This window comes from Phyllostomus discolor, chromosome 7 (assembly GCF_004126475.2).
Source record: "Phyllostomus discolor isolate MPI-MPIP mPhyDis1 chromosome 7, mPhyDis1.pri.v3, whole genome shotgun sequence".
In the NCBI taxonomy this organism is placed as follows: Eukaryota; Metazoa; Chordata; class Mammalia; order Chiroptera; family Phyllostomidae; genus Phyllostomus; species Phyllostomus discolor.
The window spans coordinates 68,977,799-69,005,585 of NC_040909.2; the positions used below are offsets into that span (position 1 = coordinate 68,977,799).

The following is a 27,787-nucleotide window of genomic DNA, read 5'->3' on the forward strand; positions in this document are numbered from 1 at the left end:
TAAATAAAACCCATCCTCTTCATGTGCAGAGTTAATTTGGCAAGAGTGAGCAACACACTGAGACCAAAATAATACATTGAAAGGGTTATAAAGCATCAGTGCTGGGGCTGCCTTGAGAGCATTCTTGAGTCTCTAGGGCCCAAGTGTCATCTCTTTAATGGGGCTCTTAAGCAAGAAAGGAGGAAAAAAGCCTACATCCTGCATAAGTTGGGAAATCATTGTGAGAATCTCTTACAAAAACAGACTCCAAAAGGTGATTTTCTGAAGGAAAGGCAGAATATGAAAAAAAGAAAATACTCAGAGGGTAAAAGAGAGGGGAAATTCTCATGCTTTGTGTAGAGGGACTAAAACAGATTTAACAAATAATTTCTCGTGAATTTTTAAAATGAGACTCAACTTTACTGCTATAGCTCCTAAAGGACATAGCCTGGAATTTATTTTTAAAAGATCCCAGTTGGTACCCTTCAAATGCACCTGATGGAATAAATAAAATAAATTTATTCTATATCACAGCCTTAAAATCCCATAGATAAAATTTCACAAAATTGATCATAATCTCACAATCTTCAAAATCACATAAAACCTAAGGATATAAACCACAAGGAACAAGTGTAGCAGAAGCAACAAATGCCAGTGACAAAGTAGCAAAGTTTCCAGCTGGAATAATCGGAATACTAAAGGCAAATCAACTGGGGCAATGCAGTATAATTTTACCAATACAAGACAAAACTGTGTGAACAAAAGACTTTTTAGAGATCAAGCATGAAAGTTCACCTACCCATGTGAAAAGAACAATTCTAAATTTTCACAAATGTTGTAATATAACTAAAATATGTAAAGCCAAAAGTGAAAGAACTTTAAGATGAAATTGACATACCTATAGTTCTTTAGGGAGATTTTGATAATTTTGTCTTCAAATTTCATCCATAAAAATTACTAGATAATACTGAAAGATATATAGATATTTCTGTTCTAAGACATTTTATGTATCCTTAAATGATTGTGTTCTGCAAGAATATATACAAAAACCGAAAGAGAATTTGGCAGAACAGTACAAATCTATGTATTTTGTAGCAAGAACCTGAAAAAGTGATTGAAACTTGAGATAATTGTACTCCCCATACAGACATATTAGTGTGAAGAGGTGTTGTTGCATTGGTTACTAAAACAAGTACCAAAACATTGGAATGGAAATGATGGCAAACCTCCTTTTGAAAAATGGCTGCTGGGTGCTGAGACAAGACTAATGGGAGGGAGTAGGAGCCAGTGTGCTCTCGTTAGAGCAACGGAGCCAGAGCCAAGGGCGGCACAAGTGAGGCTGCTCCTTTCTAGGATGGAGCCCAGAGGACTTGTGCCTAAGACTGAGCCTTGTTCCTAGCCTCTTAACAGAGATGCTGAACTTCTTTTCCTTTTATTCAAGCACAGCAGTAACATAGGAGATTTTTCGTTTTTCAAATGAAGATCATAATTCTACTATCGTTCTACCTACTCTTGCTGAGAATATATTATGGATGAACCAACATAATTTTTACTGTATTCTAAAATATTTCCTCTATTAATGAATCATATGTGAGTGAATTTGCTCTATAAAAACACATATTGTGGCATAAGCTGTATATAGAACACTGCACTGGGTAATTGAGAAAACATCTCAAATCAAGTCCATAAAACGCTTAACTGGTATCACATACACTATATCACCTGACTACAGCATGAACTAACAATAACAAAATAAATTTCTTAAAATCTCCCTGTATTTGTAAATTAGAACATTTGAAAATTAATCTCCTAAGTAGTTTATAGTTCAATGAAGATATCATAATGGAAATGTATATACATGCATACAATATTACAATATATACTTATTACATATAAAAACTTGTAGGGCACTGAGAAATGTATAGCCCTTAACATATTTATTGGGAAAAATTCAACACTGAAAGTTAATTTAAATATTAGGAAAAGTGAAATAGAAGGATCATAAAAGTGATCACTAAAAAGGAAAGCAAATGTACTATAAAGAGGATCAACCAAGATTGTGTCAAAAATAGAAAAGCAAAACATTAATAAAATAATAAACAGTGCTTAATACAAGGCCTTCCATATTTGCTTTCCATCCCCATCACACACACAAATAATAATAATAATAATAATAATAATAATAAAAAGACTGATCAATTATTGGTGGCAGCAAGGGCAAGCTGATGCTATAGGAAGGATCTGGTATAGAATAACACTACAGCAATGCATGCTCTATGTTTGGCCCACTTTTCCTCTGCATCTTCCAATCTGGGAGGAACTTGACAGCCTTGTGGCACTACAGGGGTAGTAATTTGAAGGTAGGGATTGCAAGGTGTTAGGACCTTGAAAAGCCACATGTTAAAAGTAAGAATAAACCTAAAGTAGGAATTTCCTCATGGGGGAATGCTGCTCAGCCCAAAGTGACCTTTAATGCCAAAGTTAGTTTAAATAGTCCTGGAGTGCCAGCAGTTCCAGGTACAGACAGAAGCAAAGGTGTGTTCTTTTTGGAGGCAGAATGCATCAACTTAGACTTTAAATTATTTCTGTAAATACTTTTTAAAATACAATGTTTTGCATGAAATAAAAATTAACCACCAACAGAAGAAATAGGCAAAAATATGAAGAAAATTGCAGAAAATATTCACTAGAAATAAATCAACTGGGAGGGGCTTCAGAAATAGGAGTTTTCACAAGCAGATCTTTAAACACTTAATAGCAATAAATTTGAAAGATTCCCAGAGGCAATTTTAGGGCAAACTCCAAACACACTAAAAAGCTAACTGTTAAGAAATTTAGAGACATTAATGAGAATGGGGATAAATAAGACAACTAATGGGTATGTTTCTTTTGGGGACAAATATGTTCTGGAATTAGATACTGTTGATAGATACACAATCTTGTAAATACAGTAGAATCCTCTGAGTTTTATACTTTAAAAGAACAGAATGTTTTAATTGTTTCCTGAGATGCAAATAGTTTAACATGTAAGTTCCACCAATTAATTATAAAACAAATCACTTCAATCTTTCCAGACTTATTGAGACATAGTTGACATACAACATTGTGTAAGTTTAAGGCATACAATGTGGTGATTTGATACTTGTGTATATTATGAAATGCTTACTACAATAATGTTAGTTAACACATATGTCTTTCACATAACAATTTCTTTTATAGTAAGAACATTTAAAATATACTCTATGCAACATTCAAGCATACAATACTATGTTGTTAATTATTGGCATAAGACTATATATTAGATCCTTAGAACTTATACTGCAAGTTTGTACCTGTTGGTCAATATCAGATTACCACAATAACAGAGCCCCATGTCAATAACCAATCTACTGTGTTTATGACATCAAATTTATTTATTCATTTATTTATTTAATAGTATTTTTTCATTAAATTTTTTTTCAGTACAGTCGACATACAACATTACATTAGTTTTAGGTACACAGCCCAGCAACTAGATACCATACACTTACCAAGTTTTCATCCCAATAAATCCCATACTCATCTGACACCTTACATAGCTACTGAGCACTGCTAACTATATCCCCTATACTGTACTTTACATCCCCATGACTATTCTGTAACTACCAATTTGTACCTCTTAATCCTTTTATTTTTTTTCAATCATCTCCATAACCCTCTACCATCAGGCAATGGCCAAAACATTTTCTATAGCTATGAGTTTATTTCTGTTCTGATTGCTTATTTCTTTTTCTTAGATTCAGTTATTGATATATATGTATTTACTGCCATTTTATTGTTCACACTCTTTTTCTTCTTAAAGATTTAACATTTCATGTAACACTGATTTGGTAGTGATAGACTCCTTTAGCTTTTTCTTGTCTAGGAGCACTTTATATGTTGTTTAATTGTAAATGACAGCTAAGCTGGGTAGAATACTTTTGGTTGTAGGTCCTTGCTTTTCATCACTTTGATTTTTTCTTGCTAATTCCTTCTGGCCTGAGAAGTTTCTGTTGAGAAATCATCTTACAGTTTTGTGGGAATGCCCTTGTAGGTAACTAACTGCTTTTCCCTTGCTGCTTTTAAGATTCTCACTTTGTCTTTAACCTTTGGCATTTTAATTTTGATGTATCTTGGTGTGGGACTCTTTGGGTTTATCTTGTTTGGGACTCTCTCTGCTTCCTTGACTTGTATGTTTTCTCCTTCACCAGGTTATGAAAGTTTTTTGTCATTGATATTCACATAGTTTTTAATTCCTTGCTCTCTTTCTTCTCTTTCTGGCACCTCTATGATGTGAATGTTGGTATGCTTGATATTGTCCCAGAGCATCCTTACACTGTCCTCAATTTTTTGGATTATATTTTTTTCTTTTTTCTGTTCTGACTGGTTATTTTTGGCTTTTTATATTGAAAATCATAAATTTAATTCTTGGCTTTGTCACTCTACTGTTGATATCTTATAATTTATTCTTTTTTTAAAGATTTTATTTATTTTTAGAGAGGGAAGGGAGGGAGAAAGAGAGAGAGAGAGAAACATCAATGTGCGGTTGCTGGGGGCCGTGGCCTGCAACCCAGGTATGTGGCCTGACTGGGAATCGAACCTGCGACACTTTGGCTTGCAGCCCGTGCTCAATCCACTGAGCTATGCCAGCCAGGGCGTAAATTTATTCTTTATTTCAGTTAGTATATCCTTCAATTCTAACTGGTTCTTTTTTATGGTTTCCATGTCCTTTTTACACTGTTAAAGTTTTTACTAAGTTCATCTATTCTTACCCTAAGTTCATTAATCATTTTTACAACCATTGTTTTGAACACTACATCTGGTAGATTTCTTGTTTTTATTTTGTTTAATTCTTTTTCTGGAGATTTTTCTGTTTTTTTTTTTTAATTTTTAATTTTTTATTTGAGACCTATTTATTTTTCTCCTTGGTTTGGAAGTTGTCTTATGTTTCTATGTACTAGGTGGAACTGCCATGTCTCCTGGGCTTGGTAGTATGGCCTAATATAATCGATGTTTTGTAGGGTACAGTGGCACAACTGGATCTGGGCACTCCAGGTGCATCTCTCTTCCCCATGTGTGTACACTATTATAGTTGAGCCTTGATTGCTATTGGCACATGAAGGGGAGAAATTTACCACAGGCCAATAGCTGCCAAAGCTGGCTAGAACCACCATGGAGATTCAGCTCTGGAGGGACTGGCCTCACAAAGCAAGATTTACTTCAGTGGTGCTCTGGCACCACTGTGTCCGCCCCTTGGGTGTGTCTCTTTGACTTGGTCTGAAGCTACCCAGATAGAGTGCTGTCTGTGGACCCTCCTGGGTGGTGCAGGCCAAGGTCATCCTCCACCAGGGTGGAGGAAACAGTGATATCCATGTTGTTGGAGACTCAGATATGCCACTCACCTGCCAGCTCTGTGTCAGGAGGGCTCAGAAAAGAAAAAAATGGCCTCTGCCAGCACTTCTGTCAAGGAGAAATCTGCCCCGCATTGGCTCTTGCTCTGATGCTAGACACTTCATGTCTTCTTTGTATGTCCCAGGTGCCTTTTGAGCTTCTGTGGGCTGGAATTCAAAGGGAGTGACTTTGAGGAATTCTTTGATAGGGAAGGCTTACATCTCATTTATAAAAAGACAAATGGCCCAATTAAAAACTGGAGAATAGATATTTCTCCAGTATTAATATATAATTGTCTAATAAACATGTGAAAAGATGTTTAACATCACTATTAATTAGGGAAATTCAAACCACAATGAGATACACTTAACACACATTGGGATAGCTGCAGTCAGACAGATATAACTGGTGTTAAGTGTGAAGATGTGAAGGAATTGAAATGCTTATACATTTCTCTGAGAATATAAAATTGTGCAGTCATATTGGGAACAACTTGACAGTTCCTCAAATATTAAACATCAAGTTCCTCCTATACAAATAAGCAAGGTTTATTTAACATTCAAATTCAAACTGTGTAATCTATCATACTAATGGGCTAAAGATAAAAAGATATAGTTTATCAGTTGACGCAGAAGACATATTTAATAGAGAGCTTCTACAAAGAAATTTTAAAAATATAGCTAACATCATACATCCAGTGTTAGAGCAATGGTATCTCCCTAAAATAATAAACAAGGCATAACTTCCACTCTCATCATTCTTATTCATCTAAGCACCAAAAGGTAAAAGTCATACACAATGGAAAGAAGTAAATAAAACTATCCTTATTTGCCAATGACAAATATGACTGTGCAGAAAATCACAATGGTACTTCTGAAAACTCCTCGAAATAATATGTGAGTTTAGCAAGACATAGGACACAAGGCCAACATGAAATTCATTTACTTTATGTATAAAAACAATAAAAAAATAAACATGAAGAAACAAAAAAAATTAAAAAATACCATATGAAATCTTTCCAAGAAAATGAAATGGTTTGATAAAAATGTAACAAGACATGTACAGGATCTATATGCTAGAAATCACAAGAGGTTGCTAAATGAAAACAGTCTATTTGAATACATGGAGAAACACATCATAATAATGGATTCATGGATTTTATGAGTCATGGAAGAGTCAGCATAGTAAAGATGTCATTCTTGACCAAACTGGCCTATAGACTTTAATGTCTATCAAAATGCCAGCATTTATTAATAGTTATAGGTAAAATTATTCTAAAGTTTATATATTAAAGCTTCAGTGCTAGATTAGCTAAAACAGTATTGAAAAAATAAAACAAAATAAAGTGGAAAGAATTTGTATTTCTAATTTTCAGCCTTAATATTTAGATACAATATTTGAGACAGTGTGGCATTGGGAGAGGGAGAGATAAAAAGATAAATGGGACAAAATACAATGGGAAACCCAGGAATAAATACTCATAATTATACCCATCTGATTCTGAAAAGAGTGTAAAAACAATTTATTTAAGATAAGATAGTCTTTTCATTAATTCATGTTTAAGCGATTGGATATGAACAAGCAAAAAAACCACTGGACTGCAGTTTGCACCTTATAGAAAAACTAACTCAAATGAACCACCAACTTGAACATCAAATGTAAACTATGAAACTTAAAACTAAAAAAAAAGGAATATATATTTTAGATCCAAAATTGGACCAAGAATTCATAGTATTAGCACCAAAAATGAGATTCATAAAAGGAAGAATACATAAATTAGGTTTCATGAAAATTCCAAATATTATGCAAAATACTTAAGAAGATGAAAAGATAAACTAAAGATGGAAAAATTTTGGAAAAAATAGTATAATATCTAGAACATGTATCTAAAAACTCCTAAACATTAAAAACAAACACTTCAAGTATAAGATGGATAAGTGATATAAAAAGACACTTTACCAAAGTGATATACAGATGATAAGTAAGCACATATAAAGATGTTCAATGTTGTTAGCCATCAGAGAAATGAAAAATGAAACCACAGCAATGTATCACTACACACCTCTCAGAATTGCTAAAATGAAAAAGAGTAACAACATCAAATGCTGGTGGGAATTAAGAAAAAACACATGACAATATCACCGATAGAAATATAAAATAGTACAGTAATTCTGGAAAGCAGTTTGGAAGTTTCTCATAAAGTTAAACATAGACACCTCTCCCCCAAATTGCACTCTTGGACATTCATCCTAAAAAAATATAAAGTATGATTACATAAAAATCTGTTAACAAATGGTCAGAGCAGCTTTCTTTATCTGTGACAGTCAAAACTGAGAAATAACCTAGATGTCCTAATGGGTGAAGAGTTATCACAAATACCAGCCAGCAAGACAAAGAAATGGAATGTTGAAACATAACATGTATAAATCCCAGGAAATTATACCATGAAAAAAAGGCAATTTCAAAAGGTTGCATATTGTATGTTTCCCATTATATGCTATTTGTGAAATACAAAATTGTAGAAATGGAGAACATTTGTGGTTGTCAGTTTGTTGGCAGGGGGTGGTGGTGGGAGTGGGGAGGAAATCATTGTTACTACAAAAGAGCAACAGGGGTGTTCCTTAGGTGATGGGACTTCCCTAGATGAATGTACTCGTGGATACACAAATCCACACATGATAATATTACATATAATGAAGTATATGCAGATACAAACACATGCAAATATAACAGGATATTCAAACAAAATAGGTGGGTTGTATTAATGTCATAACACAAGTTGTGATATTGCACTAGTTTTTTCAAGGTGTTATCATTAAGATGAATTATGTGACGGGTACAGCATATCTCTGTGCTAATTATTACAGCACATGTAAAATTTTAAATTGTTTCAATAAAATTAAAATTGCTAAAATTTTACTCAAAAAAGTTTTATTTAAAAAAAGTGAAGGATGATCAGCATTAATAGCTATCAGAGAGATGCAAAATAAAATCACAGTGTGATACCACTTCACACTGGTTGGAATGGCCATCATTAACAAATAAAAAAACAAGTGCTGGAGAGGTTGTGGAGAAAAGGGAATCCTAGTACACTGTTGGTGGGAATGCAGATTGGTGCAACCACTGTGGAAAACAGTATGGAATTTCCTCAGAAAAACTAAAAATGGAACTGCTTTTTGACCTGGCAAATCCATTGCTGGGATTATACCCTAAGAATCCTGAAACACCAATTTTAAAGAACTTATGCACCCCAATATTCATAGCAGCACAATTTACAACAGCCAAGCACTGGACACAACCTAAGTGCCCATCAGTAAATGAATGGATCAAAAAACTATGGTACATTTACACAATGGAATTCTATGCAGTAGAAAGAAGAAAAACAGCTTCTATCCTTTGCAATAGCATGGATGGAACTGGAGAGCATTAGGGTAAGTGAAATAAGCCAGGAAGTGAAAGACAAATATCATATGATCTCACCTCAAAGTGGAATCTAATCAACAAAGCAAACAAGCAAGCAAAATTCAACCAGAGACATGGAAATAAAGAACTAACTGAGAGTGCCCAGATGGATGGGGTGAGGGGGAAACGGGCAAAGGAAGGGAAAGTCAAGGAACACATATAAAGGAGCCATGGACAAAGACAATGGGGGCAGTTGAATGTGGGAGGTGAGGGTGGGTAGGGTGGAGGAGAGTAATGGGGCAAAAATGGGTACAACTGTAATTGAACAACAATAATAAAAAATAACACTGAAGAGAAAAAACATAAAAAGTAAACAAAAACACATACAGGCAAAATTACTTTTGAATATCCCTCATGCAATCCTAAAGCATGGTACTCATATTTATGCACAAGTGTGCTGTAAATATGTATAATATATATGTACAAACTGTTAGTACTTTACCATGTATAACAACTTGCATATGGCAAAACATAATTTGACACAGAAAAAAGGGAAAAATGCATACATCCGTAGTTGTTGCCTTGAATATCTCTGTGACTTAGTAAGATGACGACACAAATATAAATGATTGCAGTGCAAGGTAGTATGTGGTAAGTTATGTAAAAGACTATATATGTATATGTATAATCTTATTCAAGCTGTTTCTGTCAGTCTGAATTTATAAATTCAAAGCAAAATATTTGGCAAAATACAATCAATCCATTTCTTGCAAATCAAATGCTCTATGTGATAATGTCAGAAAAAAATACAAGAAATTATTTTTAGAAGGCATTGAATTCCAGGTTAAGAATATTATATTTCTCCTATAGGTGATTAGAGTCATTATAGGTGTTTTAATAGAGCCAAACAGATGTAAAACAGGAAATCCAATTAAAAATACATGAATGTATGAAAACTCTCTTTTATTCTAAATTAAACAAAAAGAAACAGGAAATATAAAAAGGAAAATTTCTTTTAATCAGTAACTCTGTTTTCTTGTGTAAATTAAAACCCAAAAGCCTGTTATCATTGGGATGCAAAGAAGTCTTCTGTAATTAGGACGTGGAACTATTGTAGTCCAGAAAAACAGATTTGCCTGGTCTCTGAAAGAATAAGAGAGAGTCAAGAGCCCTTCTATTCTGTAACCTCAATAAGAAAAGGGACCACATCCCTGATGAGGACTTTTTGCTCAGTAATTTGCACTGTTTGGATCATAAATGAACAATATGTGTTTTAAATGAATTATGTGTGCATAGGTACATAAGATAGAATTCCTAGACTTAGCACCTATTGATTTTGTCAAAAAAGAAAGGGAAGACATAAAAACCAAGAGCTGTTCAAGCACTGGTGTCTGATGATGAAAAAGTTCCTTTAAATATAAGGGAAATAACACACCCTGGTTGGTGTGGCTTGGTGTATAGACTGCTGGACTGAGAACCAAATTGTCACTGGTTCGATTCCCAGTCAGGGCACATGCCTGGATTGTGCGCCAGGTCCCCACTGGGGGCTCTCAAGAGGCAGCTACGCATTGATGTTTCTCTCCCACTCTTTCTCCCTTCCCCTCTCTAAAAATAAATAAATAAAATCTTTAAAAAATAAAATAAAGATAAGGGAAAACAGCCATGTGAGTTATAAGACAATCACAGCTCATCTGTTTGTAGTGCTTTAGGGCATATTTAAATACAGTAAAAGTTGCTCTAAATATGCTATTGCTGCCTCTCTTATTACCACTTAGAAACACTCAGAGTAAAAGAAATAGATGAAACTGATTATTTGTTCTGAGGGAGAACATGAGGTACCATGTACCAAATTCAAATCAACAATGAGTACTCTGAGGCTGGATGACTAAGTGGAACAACAACACCCCTGGCAAACATGAATAGAGGGAAAAATTTTAAGAGCATGTGAGAAATATAAAACATTATTAAAATATATCAGTTTAGGAGTATTAGCCATACCCTTTCTGAAGATGCATTATTATGCCAACAGATTGCAAAAATAATGATGGGGACATTTACTGAAAAACTCCAAACAGTGTAACTTTCCATTTTAATGCATCATCCCTCTTATGTTTATCCATAACTCAGAAAGTTTTTATGTTTATCAAAATCACAATGAGTTTTTTTCCACTTAAAAATCATGAATAAACATTTCTTTTGGCATCTTCTTAAAGTCTAAAGGTGTATGAGGAAGATTCTGATAATGAATAAGCGATGGTATTTTAATCAGCTTTAAAATTTTTAGCTGCTTTTGTTACTGATAATATTTATAAAGCTTTATTTTATACCTACATAAATTTCTTATAGCAAATTTTCTTTCCAATAATTAAATTGTAGGCTAAACAGTTAAGATTAATTCAGGTTCTGTGTTATTTTATTTTTTTTTAATCAGAATAATTCAACAGACTTTAACAAGGGAGAGTTAGCAAAATATATTTGTGTGAGTTTAATTCCCAATTTGATCCAGAAAGTTCTATAGTTAAGATTTTGGGGGGAAGCTTCTTATGTTTATGTTAAGGTATTAACATTCATACTTATTTCTAATACTATCTGTGTTAATTAATTGGTAATTGTTGTGGCTCTTGAAAATGTTCACTTGGCTAGGCTCCACTACATTTCCCAGAATTCTCCCTTCTGTGTTTTTGTGGTGAGGGTGGGCCACAAAAAAATGTTCTTGTAAGAGACTGTGGAGGAAGAGGTTAAGTCACAGCTATTGCATAGGTCTCATGTGTTGCTTCCTTCCCTACTGTTGACCAAGTTGGCTTGAGGCAGCAGCTGGGCTGCAACTGCCATCTTTCTCTGGATTCTTTTTTATTTTCTCTCTTTTCTTAACCATATCTGTATACTTAGCTCCATGTGAAAGAGCCCCAGCTTCCACAAGGTCCCCATACCATCTTTGGTCATAAGTGACAAGAACTAACATAAGTTTCATTTCTTTTTGTGGTCTCCAGGTCCTGCTTGACAGTGACAGCTTACTCTTGCTCTCCTTTCTTAAAGCCCACTGCGTATCCTGTGGGCTTTAAGTGATAAACAGTAGCCACCAGACAAAAAGCCTTTAGCCTTGACTGGTAAAGGGATTATGTACAATACTATGTGTCATTTATACCATATATCTGGTAATTATACACACACACACACACACACACACATACATACATACATAAAATTTTATGTTTATTCAAATTTTCCATAATGGGAACTAAGAAATTTTCTCAAATTCTTCTTGGACTAAGATATAATATGAATCAACTTAAAGATGACTAGTATGGAATTTTATTGAATAATTCTTAGGTGGTCTTATTATTTTATACAGCCTTTCAGAGAAATGAGAACATCATTGAAAATACAATTGCATAGCTTCACATAGAGAGCAAATACTAACTCAACACAGCTCAAGTAGTTTCTGAAGAACACAGTTGTGATAGAAGTTCTATAGACACATACCTGGTCATTCCTCCATTTTTATTCCTTCATTCCATACACTTACATGATACTTACTGTGTACTAGGCACTGTTCTAGGTGCTGAGATACTTCAATGACTGAAACAGAAAAATGCTTTTGCACTTGGGCTTATCTTCAGGAAAGAAGAAAACAAACTATGGTTGTAATAATAAAATGACATGTGATATGTTAAGTTATGTTGTGTTTTATAAAAAATTGAAGTGTTGATCATGTAATGAGGAATGGGAAGATTGGAAGTGCTTAACAGTGACAGATGCATATTGCAATTCCAAACAGAAAGGTCAGAGTGTAGGTTTCCTGGAGCAGATTGGCATTTAAACAAACAAACAAAAATTTTGAAGGAAGTAAGAGGGTTAACAATGCAGATGAAGAACATTTTATATTCTGGGAACAGCCATAGCAAGGCACTAAAGTCAGTTCACAAGTGATATGTTTGAGCCATGGGAAGGAAGCCAGAATAGTTGAAATGAGGGAGCAAGGAAGGACAATGTTGAGAAAGGAGATCAAAGATTTAATGAGAGGACTATTGGGAACAAAGTTACATAAGGACTTGGGGATTATTTGAGGGAATTGGGTGTCTTCAACTAGGGCTTTGGCTTATAGTGTACTGAGATGGGGAGCCATCCCTGGGTTTGAATTGAGTATTAATATGGTCAGATCAAAATATTTTCAAAAGTTCATTCTTGCTGTTGCAGCAGGAATTGGCTTTAGTAGGGTCAAGTCCAGTCTTGAAGACCAGTAAGAGACTTATATAGCAATCTGGATGAACATCATGATGACTTCTGACCAGGGAAATAGCGTATGAGGTGGTGAGAAGAGGTTACTTCACTGATGTATTTATAAAGGAGAGGCAACAGCATTTGTTGATGGATTAGATGTGAACTGTGATTGAAAGAAAGGAGTCACGGATGATCCTGAGCTTTAGCCATGAAAATCAGGAAGGATGGAGATGCTATCCCTGAAGATAAGGAAAGCTGTGAATGTAACTTATTCTGGCAGTATTAGCAGGTATTTATATTTTAGTAGGTTGGATTGGAAATGCTATTAGAGAACCAAGGTAGGTTTCCAATAGAGGTAAAATATCATCTATCTTCTATCTACCTACCTATCTATCATACATATAAATGATAAGCCAAGAATTTAGGGAAATTCACATTTACAAAATTAATGGGGAACCACTATATGTTGGAAAGTATGATTTAAAGAATTCACAAGCCATAATATATCAGGAGAGGTTCTTACGACTAAACAATTTTTTCAAGGACATGTTTATTGCATGGAGGAAAGTATCCCTGTGTATTATAGTAATGCTTTCTTAGTAGATCCATGAATTGTGAGATAAGATTTGGTGGTATCTCACTGTCATTCCCCCTACCCTTTTCTCCTAAACATGCAAATTTATACAGAGAAAGGATTATTCATTATTAAACCAATATTGATTGACAGGCATTGCTCTGGGGGCTGAGATTGGACATGGATCAGAGATAGGCAGTGTGACTGGAAACTTATACTCCAGTGAGAAGAGATGGATAATAAACACAAAAATTGATAATAAAATAGATTGCCTTTGCTGTAAAAATAAAATAAAATGGTTAGGGAAGTAGAGAATTACTGAAGATGACATGCACTGTTTTATTCAATATATAGGGAAAAAATAAGAGTATCTCAGTTCCATAAAGAAAAAAAAATGAATTGCTAGGAAAGGATCCAGGTAGCTTTTAAAAAGCAATTTGGCCATGGCCTGCCTGGAGTAAAAGGATGGAAGAGAATATTGTTTACTTAGCCAGACATTTCTGACTTATACTTATGTCTCTTCAAAAATAAACAATTGTTTTAATGGACAGACTTTATAAGAACAGTTTTTAGATTGAGCAGATAGCACAGAAACTTTCCATACACTGTCTTCTCCACAGTCTACCTTAATATTAGCAATTTGTATTAGTAGAATACATTTGTTAACATTAATGGACCAATATAGTATTATTAACTTAAGTCCATAGTTTATATAAAGATACACATTTTCTGTTGTACAGGTATATGGATTGTGACAAAAAATTAGTGTCATGTATCTGCCATTACAGTATAATACAGAATAATTTCACCCTAAAAGTTCAGTGTTTCACCTATTCATTTCCTCCAAAACCCCTTGCAAGTATTGATTTTCTTATTATCTCAACAGTTTTGCCTTTTCCAGAATTTCATATAATTGGAATCATACAGAATATAGCCTTGTACGACTGTCTTTGTTAACTTAAGAATTTCCTCATTTCTTTCTGTAAGTAGATCTTTAATTTTTTCATTTCTGAATAATATTCTGTTTACCATAATTTGCACATTCACCTATTTAATGGCATCTTGGTTGCTTCTGGTTTATAGTGATTATGAAAAAGGCAAAAATTATTTCTCTGCAGTTTTTTGTGTAGACACATGCTTTCAAATCAACTGTGTAAATAATTTAGGATTAGGATTCCTGGGTCATATGGTAAGACTATATTTAGCTTAGTAAGGAACTGTCAAACTGTCTTCTAAAGGGGCTGTGCAATTTTGGATTCCATCTATCAATCAGTGAAATTCCTGTTATTATATTAGACATACTTGCCATCCTGTTGTATTGTCAGTTTTGTTGGATTTTAACCTTTATAATAAGTAGGTAGTGGTGTCTCAATGTGCATGTAATTTGCATTTTTTATTTTGGGCTCTCTGCTCTGATCCACTGATCTATGTGAATCATGAAGTCAAACAGTTTGCGTCCAATTATGTTTTCAGTATTGTTTTGGTTATTATGGATATTTTGTGTTTTGTGTAAACTTTATTATTATTTTGCATATGAAGTATAGTCTATTATAACCATTCTATAGATGAGGTAACTGAGGCTCAGGTGGGTGAAATAAGTTACCCAAGTCTGACTACAAGGAAAATATTCTTTCTACCACACCAGACCTTCTCTCCTATGTTCCTGATAGTTCAATATCCCTACCATCTGTGTTTTTCTTAAATTTATTTTTAACTATAGTTAACATACAAAATTGAAGTAGTTTCTGGTATACAACATAGTGGTACAAAGTGATTCTCCCAATAAGTATAGTAACCATGTGTCACCATACATTGGTATTACCATATTATTGACTCTTCCACATACTGTACCTCACATTCATGTCTTATTTTACATCTGGTATTTCATAACTTCTTAATCCCCTTCCAATTTCCACCCAACCCACCCTCACCTCTGGCAACCATAATTTTTTCTCTGTGTCTATGAGTTTGCTTTTGTTTCATTTGTTTGTTCTTGATTTATCTTGTTTTTTAGATTCCTCATATAAGTGCTATTGTATAGTACTTGTCTTTTTCTGTCTGATATGTCACTAAACATAATATCCTCTAGGTCCATCCAAGTTGTAGCAAATAAAAAGTTTTCATTCTTTTTTATGACTAGTATTCTATTGTACTCACATGTGTACCATATCTTCTTTATCCATTCTTCCAGTGATGGAGGTTACTTTCATGTCTTGGTTATTGTAAATGATGCTGGAAAAAAACACAGCAGTGTATATATATTTTGAACTATTGTTTTGATGTTTTCAGATAAATACTCACAAGTGAAATTGCTAGGACATAGGGTAGTTCCATAGTGACTGCACTACTTTGCATTTCCAACAACAATGCATGAGGGTTCCCTTTATTCCACACCCTCACTGTCAGTTATTATTTGTTGTTGTTTTGATGATGGCCATTTGACAGTTGTGATGTGATAGCTCATTGTCGTTTTTATTGCACTTCCCCAATAATGAGTGATGTTGAACATCTTTTTGTGTGTCTGTTGGTGATCTATATGTCTTTTTTGGAAAAGCTTATTTAGGTCCTCTGCCCATTTTTAATAGATTGTTTGGTTTTGGGTTGATTGTGAGTTGTATGAGTTTTTTAAATATATTTGTGATATTAACCCCTTATCAGATACATCATTTGTGAATATCTTCTCCCAGTCAGTAGGCTGCCTTTTTGCCTTGATAATGGTTTCCTTTACTGTAAAAACAAGTTTTTAGTTTACTGAAGGGCCACTTTTTAATTTTTATTTTTGTTGTTTTTGCCCAAGGGAGATGTCAAAAAAATTGCTGAGACTGGCATCAAAGAGTGTACTGTCTATATTTTCTCTATAGGAGTATTATGGCTTCAGGTCCTAGGTTTAAATGTTTAATCTGTGTTAAGTTTTGTGTGTGTGTGCGTGTGTGTGTGTGTGTGTGTTGTATAAGTAAGTAGCCTAGTTTCAGTTTTTTTACTGTATCTCTCATTTTCTCAACACCATTTATTGAAGAAACTGCTTTTTCTCCATTGTATTTTCTTTCCTACTTTGTCATAGGTTAGTTTACCATGTAAGTGTGAGTTTACTTGGGGGCAATCTATTCTATTCCAGTGATCTATGTATCTGTTTTTGTGCCAGTGCCATATTGTTTTGGTTAGGGTAGCTTTACAGTATAGTTTGAAATCAGAAAGTGTGAAATATCCAACTTTGCTCTTTCTAAATATTGCTGTGGCTATTTGGGGTCTTTTGTGGTTTCATACACATTCTAAGATTACTTGTTGTAGCTCTATGAAAATGGTCATTGGTATTTTGATAGGAATTGCATTGCATCTTTAGATTGCTTTAGACTATATGAACATTTTAATTATATTAATTCTTCTAATCCATAGCGTAGTATTTCCTTACATTTGTTTGTGTCTTCTTAAATTTTGTTTCATAAATGTCTTATAGTTTTCAGAGTACAGGTGTTTTACTTCCTTAGTTAGATTTATTTCTATGTATTTTTTGCTCTTTATGCAATGGGAAATGAATTATTTTCTTAATTTCTCTTTCAGTTATCTCTGTATAGAAAAGCATATTTCAAAATAATAATTTTATATCCTGCAATTTTAATAACTTCATTTATTAGTTATAATAGTTTATTTTTTGTGAAATCTTTAGAGTTTTATATATAACATGCCTTCTGCTAAGAATGACAATTTTACTTTTTCCTTTCTAATTTGATGCCTTTTATTTATGTTTCTTTTCTGATTGCTGTGGCTAGGACTTCCAAGACTATGTTGAATAAGGATAATATGATTACCTTTCTTTATCTTGTTCCTGATCTTAGAGAAAAAAGTTTTCAGCTTTTCATTGTTGAGTGTGAAGTTATCTGTGCCTTTGTCACATATAGCTTTTATTATTTTGAGGTATCTTCATTCTACGCACACTTTGTTGAGGGATTTTGTCATAAGTGGATGTTACATTTTGTTAAATGATTTTTCTGTATCTATTGAGATGATCATATGATTTTATGCTTCATTTTTTTATGTGATATATTACATTGATTTGCAGATATTAACCAATCTTGCATCCCAGGAATAAATCCCACTTGATCATAGTGTATGCACTTATTAATTTATTGCTGAGCTTAGTTTGCTAATATTTAGTTGAGGACATTTACATTAATTTATTGCTGAACCTAGTTTGCTAATATTTAGTTGAGGACTTTTACATCTATGTTCATCAGGGATATTGGCCTGTAATTTTCTTTTTTTTAAAATTTCTTTGTAAGATTTTGGTCTCTGGGTAATGCCATCCTTGTAGAAAGAATTTGGAAGCTTTTTCTACTCTTCAAATTTTTCTGGAATGATTTAAGAAGGCTACATTTTAATTCTTCTTGAATGCTTGGTACAATTCACTGTAAAACTCCCTAGTTCTAGACTTTTATTTGTTGGGAGTTTATGATTACTGATTCAGTTTAATTTCTAGTAGTTAATCTGTTTAGATTTTTCTGTTTCTTCCTGATTCAATCTTGAGAGATCATGTTTTTAGGAATTGGTCCATATGTATTAGTTTGTCCAGTTTGTTGATATATAATGGTTCATAGTATTCTTTAGTAGTCATTTGTATTTCTGTAGTGTCAGTTGTTACTTTTCTTTCATTCTTGATTTTATTTACTTGAGTCCTCTCTCATTTTTTCTTGATGAGTATGACTACAGGTTTATATATTTCATCTTTTTTAAAGAATTTTTATGAGTTTATTTGAGCCAAACTGATGACAATTGCCAGGAAGCAAAACCTCAATGAATTGAGGAAATGCTCCAGAAAATGGCAGTTTTGTACATATTATTATTATTTTATTTTACTTTATTTAAGTATATTTTATTGATTATGATTTTAAAGTTGTCCAATTTTCCTATTCGTTCCCCTCTACATGCTAACCCCATTCACTCAGCATTCCCCCCAGTTCATATCCATGGGTTGTACATGTAAGTTCTTTGGCTTCTCCATTTCCTATACATCTTTAGTATCCCCCTGTCTATTTAGTACCTACCAATTATGCACCTTATTCACTGTACTTTTCCCCCCATTCTCCCTATATATACAACAAAGCTATCATTTGGAATTGAAAGGCAGATAAAGTACTTCCAAGACAAGGTAAAGCTAAAGGAATTCATCATCACCAAGCACTTATTATATGAAATGTTAAAAGGACTTATCTAAGAAAAAGAAGATCAAAACTATTAACAGTAAAATGACAACACATTCACAACTATATTACATCTTTTTAAAGAACCACTTTTTACTTTTGTTGATTTTTTAAGAAGAATTATCATCTCTATTTCATATATTTCTACTCCGATCTTTGTTATTTCTCCCTTTATTCTCATCTTTGGCTTTGTTTTCATATTTCTAGTTCCTTTTGGTATAAATGCAGGTTGTTTATTATGATTTTCCTGGTAGTTTGATGTAAGTCTGTATCAGTATAAATTTCATTCTTAGACCTACTTTTGCTGTGTCCCAGAGGTCTTGTATTGTTCTGTTTGCTGTTTTGTGTTTCTCAACCTATGTTTTGCTTTTCTTCTTGATTTCTTCATTAATCCACCAATTGTTTAGTAGTATGTTATTTAGCTTCCATGGGTTTGTGTTTTGTACTACTTTTCTTTTTGTAATTAATTTTTAGTTTAATGCCATTAATTTAAATCTTCTTAGATGCACTAAAACTTGTTTTGTGAACTAACATGGTCTGTATTGAAAAATGTTACACGTGTGCTTAAAAATATGTATTTGCTGATTGGAGCAGAAAGTTCTGCAAACATACATTAAATCCATATTATCTAATGTTTCAGTTAAGGCCAGTACTTTCTTGTTGATTTTCTTTTGGGATAACATATCTGTTGATGTAACAGGAATGTAAAAGTTCCCTGTTATTATTGTATTTATATCAATCTCTCCCTGTATGTCTGGTAATATTTGCTTTGTGTATTTAGATGTTCCTAGGTGGGAGCATAGATGTTTATAAGTATTATATCTCCTTGTTGATTGATACCTTTATTATTACGTAGTTCTCTTCTTTTTGTCTTGCTACAATCTTTGCTTTAAGGCCTATTTTGTATAAGTATTACTACCCAACTTACTTTTTATTACCATTTGCATAAAATATCTTTTTCCATTTCTTCACTTTCAGTTTGTGTGTATCTTTCAATCTATAGTGAGTCTCTTGTAAGCAATGTACATGTTGATTTCTTTAAAATGCCATTCAACCACCTTATGCCTTTAATTAGAACATTTAGTCCATTTACATTTAAAGAAGTGATGGATAAGTATATGTACTTATTGCCATTTTATTTTATTATTTATTTATTTAGCTCTCTGTTTCTTCTCTGTTCTCTTTACATTCACAGCTTTCTTTAGTGATTTGTTTGGGTTATTTTTCTTTAACTTTTGTGTGTTTATTACACATTTTTGTTTCATGGTTACCATAAGATTCATATATAACAAGCTAAGTGTATAGCAGTCTCTTTTAAGATTATGGTTGTGCCCTGGCTGGCATAGCTCAGTGGATTGAGCACTGGCTGAGAACCAAAGTGTTGCAGGTTCAATTCCCAGTCAGGGCACATGCCTGGGTTGCAAGCCACGGCCTCCAGCAACTGCACATTGATGTTTCTCTCTCTCTCTCTCTCTCTCTCTCTCTCTCTCTCTTTCCCCCTCCCTTCCCTCTCTAAAAATAAATAAATAAAATCTTTAAAAAATTTTAAAAAAAATTTTTAAAAAGATTATGGTTGCTTAAGTTTGAACAAATTCTAAAAGAACTATTTTTTACTCACCTACTCATTTAGGTTTTTGACATTATATTTTACATCTTTTTTGGGTGTGGGTGTATTTGTCTCTCTTAATTTATTATGTAAGTTACTCATGGGTTTACAACATTTTTCTTTTCACCTTTATACTTGTTTCCTAGTTGGTTGATTAAATGTTTTACTAAATGATTGCCTTTATCAGCAAGATTGTTTTTCCTATATATTCTTATTTTTTAGTTTTGGCCTTTTCTTTTCCACTTAAAATAGTCCCTTAGCATTGATTTAATGCCAGTTTAGTGGTAAAGAACTCCTTGAACTTCTTCTTATCTGGGAAACTCTTTATCTTTCTTTCCATCTGAATTATTACCTTTCTGAGTAAAGTATTCTTGCTTGTTAAAACCTCCTTTCATTGCTTTTAAATATATCATGCAATTCCCTTTTGGCCTGCAAAGTTTCTGCTGAAAAAAAAATTAGCTGATAGCCTTATAGGAGATTTCTTTTCCATAACTAGCTGCTTTTCTCTGCTGCTATTAAGATTTTCTCCTTATCTTTATGTTTTGGCATAGTAATTATGATGCATTTGCTGTAGGCCTCTTTGGGTTACTCTCTGGGACTCTGGTTTCTGGACATAGATGTCTCTTTCCTTCACCAATTTAGGAAAGTTTTCAGCCATTATTTCTTTAACTATGTTTTTTGTTCCTTTCTTTCTCTATCAAAACTTTCTGGGGCCTCAACAGTTCTGATGTTTGTGTGCTTGGTGTTGCACCAGACTTTCCTTAAACCATCCTCATATTTTTTAAATTATTTTTTTCTGTTGTTTGTTGACTTATATTAATGATAGCCATTTTGGCAGGTGTGAGGTGATATCAAATTGTGGTTCTAATTTGGAATTGTCTGATAGCTATTGATGTTGAGCATTTTTTTCATATGTCTACAGGTCATCTGTATGTACTCCTTGGAGAAGTATTCAGGTCCTTTGCCTATTTTTTAATTGGATTGTTTGTCTTTCTGGTATTGAGTCATATGAGTTCTTGGTGTATTTTGGAACATATTTTTCTGTATCCTCATCTTGGTTTTCTTTCTGTGTTTGTTTCTATAAATTAGGTGAAACAACAACCTTTCTCAGTCTTGAAGGAGTAGCCTTGTGTGGGAGCATCCTCTTGGTAGATTTCATGTGCCAGGTATCATGGCAAGCCAGCTGGAGCTGGAGTGGGCATGGGCCACATGAAAACATGGGGACAAGCCTCACCAGAGCCACCCTGTCAGGCTAGTTGAATCTGGAACTGGACCAGTTATGGGCTATGTGAAGTCCCTGGAACTTGCCTCACCAGGGCTACTTTTGGAGTCAGCTTGGGTTGTAGTTAGAATTGGCTCAGACTTGGAGAATCCAAGGTTCAAAGCTTACTTGAGCTGCCTTATTAGAGTAGCTGAAGCTATATTTGGACCATGCTTTGTCTATGGGGAGTCCCTGGGGCAAGCTTCACTGAGGCTCAGAGCTATAGCTAGAGCAGACACAGGCAACAATCAGTCCCAGGCTTAAACAGCACTGGGGCTGCTTTTGCAAGCTCGATGTAACTGTAGCTGTATTGGCCATAGTACATAGGAAGACCTAGAGGCAAACCACATCAGTGCCACCTTGACAAGCTGGTTGGAGCGGTTGTTGGGCAAGCTCAGATCATGTGCAGTTCCAGGGTCAAGCTACACAGAGGCCTAGAGCTTCACCTGAAGCAGATGTGAGCTTCAGGGAGTCCCAGGGGCAAGCCACACCAGCACTACCTTGGCAGATTGATTGGAGCTGGAGTTAGAGCTGGCTTGAGCCATGAGGTGTCCCTAAAACATGCAGTCCTGGGACCGTGGTCTAGGGCTGAGTACAAGCCATATGGAATCCTGTGGGAAAGCCACACTTGGACTGCCTTGGCTGCCTGGAAGCTGCAGTTAGGGAAAGTTGGGGGTAACCCATGCTAAGTTCCAAGCTGTAGTTTGATGTGCATAGGTTATGGGGGACCCCAGGAATGAACTGCAGAGCTTGTGTGGTTCTGGATACTGGTTTGCACTCTGACACCCTTAGCCAGCTGGCTAGTGCCTGGATTATGCTCCTGCATATCAAGGGAGAGAAGGAGGGAAACAAATGATGTTTTCTGGTGTCTCCAACACTGGAGAGAATTTCTACAGTTCCTCTCCAGTTTGCCAGATGCTCTAAAATTAGTATATGGATTTCCTTCCCATATAATTTAGATGCCCTTTAAACTACTATTTTTCCACTATTTCCCAAAGCAGGTGAATCAGTGTTTAGATCCCTCAGGATCTTTCCTTACTGCAGGTGGGAATGTCATGGTACCTTGTCTCCGTCTCTCTTACATGTTCCTATGTGTACTTTCTCTGTTTTGTTATGCAGAAGCTATTCAGTCAGTCCTTAGTTCTTCTTCATGGAGAACTGATCTGTCTGTAAGTATAAATTCCATGTGTTCAGGCGGGGGTTGAGGGCAGGTGAGTACAGGACCTTCCTAGCCACGATCTTGGACCAGAATCGATCATGTAAACTTTAAAATTGGCATGTCAATATGCACAAAATATCTTGTGATTTTAATTAAAATTGTATTTCATCTAAATATCAGGTGGGTAGAATAATTCTATAAATTTTGAGTCATCCAAAAATTGGTGAAGTATTCTATACTATCAAGCGTATCCAGTTGATCGATATTGCTGTTTAATTCAACTATGTTCATAGTTTTCTACCTCCTGAATTTGTTGTTGTTTCTGATAAAGGGTGTTTAAATCTGATAGATGGATATAGAAGTATTTGACTGTATTAGTGTATTCATTTATTTATTCTTGTAGTTCTATACATTTTTACTTCATATATTTTAACATTCTGTACATAAAACACAAACATTAAAGATTGTTAGTCTTTCTACATCTCTTTGTAGTTATAAAATTCTTTTTATCTCTGATGATAATCTTTGTTCTGAAGTCTATTTGTTGATATTAATACAGTTACTCCAGATTTCTTTTGATTAGTATTAGCATATTATATTACCATTCATCATTTATTTTTGTCTGTTTTATTGTTATTTATAATGGTTTTTGGTAAACAACATACAGGTTTTTTTAATTCACTCTAACAGTGTCTGTATTTTAATTGGTATATATGGATCATGGATATTTAAAGTGATTATTTATATAGTTGGATTAATGTCTACAATATTGTAACTGCTTTCTGTTTGTACACTTTTTTTGGTTATTTTATAATATCTGCCTCTTTGCCTTCTCTTAAGTAAATATTTTTTTAAATTCTAGTCCCTCTCATCTCCTAGCATATTAATTATAATCTTAAAAATATTCATAGTTCTTGTCCCAGAATTTTCAGTATTCATTTACAAGTAATCTTAGTACAATTTCAAATAATATCATAACATATCACAATTAGAGCAAGTACTAACCCTTGTTGCTAACCCTCCATGTGATCTCCATTTCTGTAGTTCTGTTCCTGTTCTAGTTGTTTGCTTAGTTTGCTTTTGTTTTTGTTTTAGGTGTGGTTGTTAATGATTGTGAGTTTGCTGTCATTTTACTATACATATTTTTTATCTTCTTTTTCTTAGATAAGTCCCTTTAGCATTTCATATTATAAGGGCTTGGTGATGATGAACTCCTTTAACTTGACCTTACCTGAGAAGCACTTGATCTGCCCTTCCATTCTAAATGAAAGCTTTGCTGGATAGAGCAATCTGGGATGTAGGCCCTTGCCTTTCATGACTTGGAATAATTCTTTCCAGCCCCTTCTTGCCTGTAAGGTCTCTTTTGAGAAATCAGCTGACAGTCTGATGGGAACTCCTTTGTAGGTCACTGTCTCCTTATCTCTTGCTGCTTCTAGGGTTCTCTCCTTCATTTTTACCTTGGCTAATGTAATTATGATGTGCCTTGGTGTGTTCCTCCTGGGGTCCAACTTCTTTGGGACTCTCTGAGCTTCCTGGACTTCCTGGAAATCTATTTCCTTTTCCTGATTGGAAAACTTCTCCTTTATTATTTGTTTGAATAACTTTTCCACTTGTTGCTCTTCTTCTTCTGGTACCCCTATAATTTGGACTTTGGAATGTTTAAAAATGTCCTGGAGGTTCCTGAGACTTTCCTTATTTTTTTTTTGAATTCTTGTTTCTTCATTCTTTTCTTTTTGATTGTTTCTTTCTTCCTCCTGGTCCACTATATTGTTTTGAGTCCCAGTTTCCTTCCCATCACTATTGGTTCCCTGTGCATTTTCCTTCATTTCACTTAGTGTAGCCTTCATTTTTTCATCTAATTTGCATCCAAATTCAGCCAATTCTGTGAGCATCCTGATCACCAGTGCTTTGAGCTGTGCATCTGATAGGCTAGCTATCTCTTCATCACTTAGTTGTATTTTCTGTGGAGCTTTGATCTGTTCTTCCATTTGAGCTATTTTTTTTGTCTTGTTGCACCTGTTACATATGAGGGGTGGGGCCTTAGGTGTTCACCAAGGCGGGACAACCCAGTTGCTGGGTTGTGATGCTGTATGTGGGGGTGGGGTCCAAGAGAGAACCATGGGGCTTGCTCCACTCTCTGTCAGACTTCAGCCCCTTCAGCCACTTCCTCCAAGAAAACTGGGACTTTCTGGTGCTAATTCCCATGTGGGTACGCTTGTGTACCTTCTAAGACCCTGTGGGTCTCTCCAACAAACTCTCCTGTGAGGCTGGGAGGCTCTCCCTGTGCCTCAACCCCCACATTTCAATCAGTGCCCTGAAGCTCTATTTCTCTGCTCTGGGACCCTGGGTTGTGCACAGTGCCTTGCTTCACAATCACCTCCTTGAGTGTCTGCCAGTTGCCACCCTGAGCCTGGGGTCTGCCAGCTGCCACCTGTGCACCCAGGGTCCGTCTGCTGTGGTCTTGCATGCCCCAGATGCCTAATGCACCTGGTCCCACAGCTCTTTTTGCCTCAACCCCTCTCTGCCCAGTTGCCTGACTCCGCCCCTCCTATTGGTCTGGATGGAAGTGTCTATTTTAACTCCTTGGTTGTCCAACTTCCATACAGTTCAATTTTCTGTCAGTTCTGGTTGTTATTCTGTTTCTAAATGATTGTTGTCCCTATCTTGGTTGTGCAAGTAGGCACAGTGCCTACCATCTACCACAGTGTCTACCTGTGCCTCCATCTTGGCCAGAAGTCCCCTCATCTTGTTTCACATACCATCTTGGACTTTTGCTTTTCTGCAGTTTGAATATAATATGTCTACTTGAAAATATTTTAGTGTTTATCATACTTTGTCTTTTGAGTTCCTTCATCTGTGATTTGGTATCTGTCATTGGAAAATTTTTAACCATTATCACAACAAACATTTCCTCTTTTCTGTTCTTTCTTTTCCTTATAGTATTTCAATTTTGCACATGTGACATCTTTTGCGATGCTCCCACAGATATTATACAGGTTTTTTATACTTTTATCTCATTGCTTTCCACTTGGGAGGTTTCCATTTACATATATCCTCAAGCTCACTGATTCTTTCCTTAGCCATGTTCAGTCAACTAATGAGTCCATACTTTTAATAAAACTTAATTTTATCAAGTCAATGAGTGACAAGAGGTTGTAGTGAGGCAATGCTTTTGTGAATCCATTAACTTTTACTTAACACAGATGTAAAAACTTGACATTATGTTATTTAAATAAACAAAATTTATCTAATACAACTTTTTTACATATCTTAAAACTAAATTAATCTTAATTTTTGTTTTAATCTTCTAGATAACAATGAAATTAACATTCTGAAAGGGAATTGCCATTGCCCCCCCACTCTATTTTCATAAAATAAAAATGTCAGGACTAATTAAACACCACAATAAGTTAATCTGGAACTCACTTCTGCTATCTGTTTGTGTTGGGAAATGAACTGTTTATAATGCATTTGTGTATTTAGCCAATTCCTTACCTGACTCAGTTACTTAATATCAATAATAACATTTTTATATATAAAGATCTGTGAAGTAAAATTATTGTAAAATAGAAAATGTTTGTCAAGGAAAGAAGTTTTCATATGATATATGAATCTGGACATAAAGTATATTAATATAATTAATAAATCCAGTTAGGGCTTAATATTCCTTAACTCAATAAATTGCTGTGATTACATTAGATCATAGAAACTTTTTCAGATACATGAGAATCATATGTATTTATGAAAGAAAAATCATAAGACAAAATACTTTTCTTTGAAAGTAAGGCAGATTTACATGATTTCAGCCTTTTAAATGAGCTTGAAAATGAGATATCTGACTAATACATATAATTAAGTGGATTTCAAAACATCAGTTGGTCATTTCTTGCTTTCTACTTTTTGAAATTACAGAGATTTTTAAAATAGGTTTTCCACTAAGTCTCTTCTTGTTGACTTTGACCTTGTAGTGTATTTTCTGTCCATTGAATGTATGATTATGAGTTCTGCCTAGTTCTGCCTAAAATCTCTCCAGAACTCCCTGCAATTAAATTTATTGTGAATCATTTCACAGTAAAATTATGGCTGTTATGAGTTGATTATTAGTAAAATAAGCTCAATTATATACATTTTCTGGAGAAACATTAATTGACTCTAAGTTAAAAATCTCAAAAATAATTTAAAGAAGGCTATCAGGAAAAATAATAAAGAAGGACAACCAAAGTGTCCTTTGATACAGGATTGGATAAAAAAGATATAGTACATATATGCTATAGAATTCTACTACTCAGCCATATGAAAAGTAAAATACTACCATGTGACAACATGGGTGGGCCTTGAAAGTATGCTAAAAAAACAAGTGAGGCAGAAAAAGCTAAGATCCATAAGTTTCACTCATAGGTGGGATATAAAACTGAAACTCATAGACACAGACAGAGCACAGTGTGCAGTAAGTTGGTTTCTACAAGGTAGGGGTAGTAAATGGTAAAGGGGGCCAAATACATGGTGCCCAAATATGATTTGACTTTGGGTGGTGTACACACAATGCAATATACAGATCATGTAACAGAGAAATATATACTTGAAACATATATGACCTTATTAACCAATGTTACCCCAGTAAATTTAATAAAATAAAACAACAGAGAAAAATGAATAGGAAAAAATATTAAAAAATGAATATGTAAATTGAATCAAAATAATTACATATGTGAGGAAAAATATCAGGAGCCTCTCCATTAATGGCAATGTTTCAGGTGAGATAAATATTGATATTATCTTTTTTATTGACTTTATTGGGGTGACACTGTTTTACAAAATTATACCAGTTTCAGGTGTACAATTTTATAATACATCACCTGTACACTGTATTGTGTGTTCACCATCCCAAATTAAGTCTCCATCCATCAGCATTTATCCCCCCTATACCTGGCCCCACTTTCCTCCAATCCCACCTACGATCACCACATTGTTGACCCTGTCC

General features: G+C 34.4%; 1 protein-coding gene across 2 annotated transcripts in view; it reads left to right on the forward strand.

The window, feature by feature from the left end:
* The window catches only part of SNTG1 (syntrophin gamma 1), a 795,508-nt gene that overhangs the window by 234,587 nt on the left and 533,134 nt on the right, over positions 1 to 27,787 (forward strand). The window lies entirely within an intron of this gene.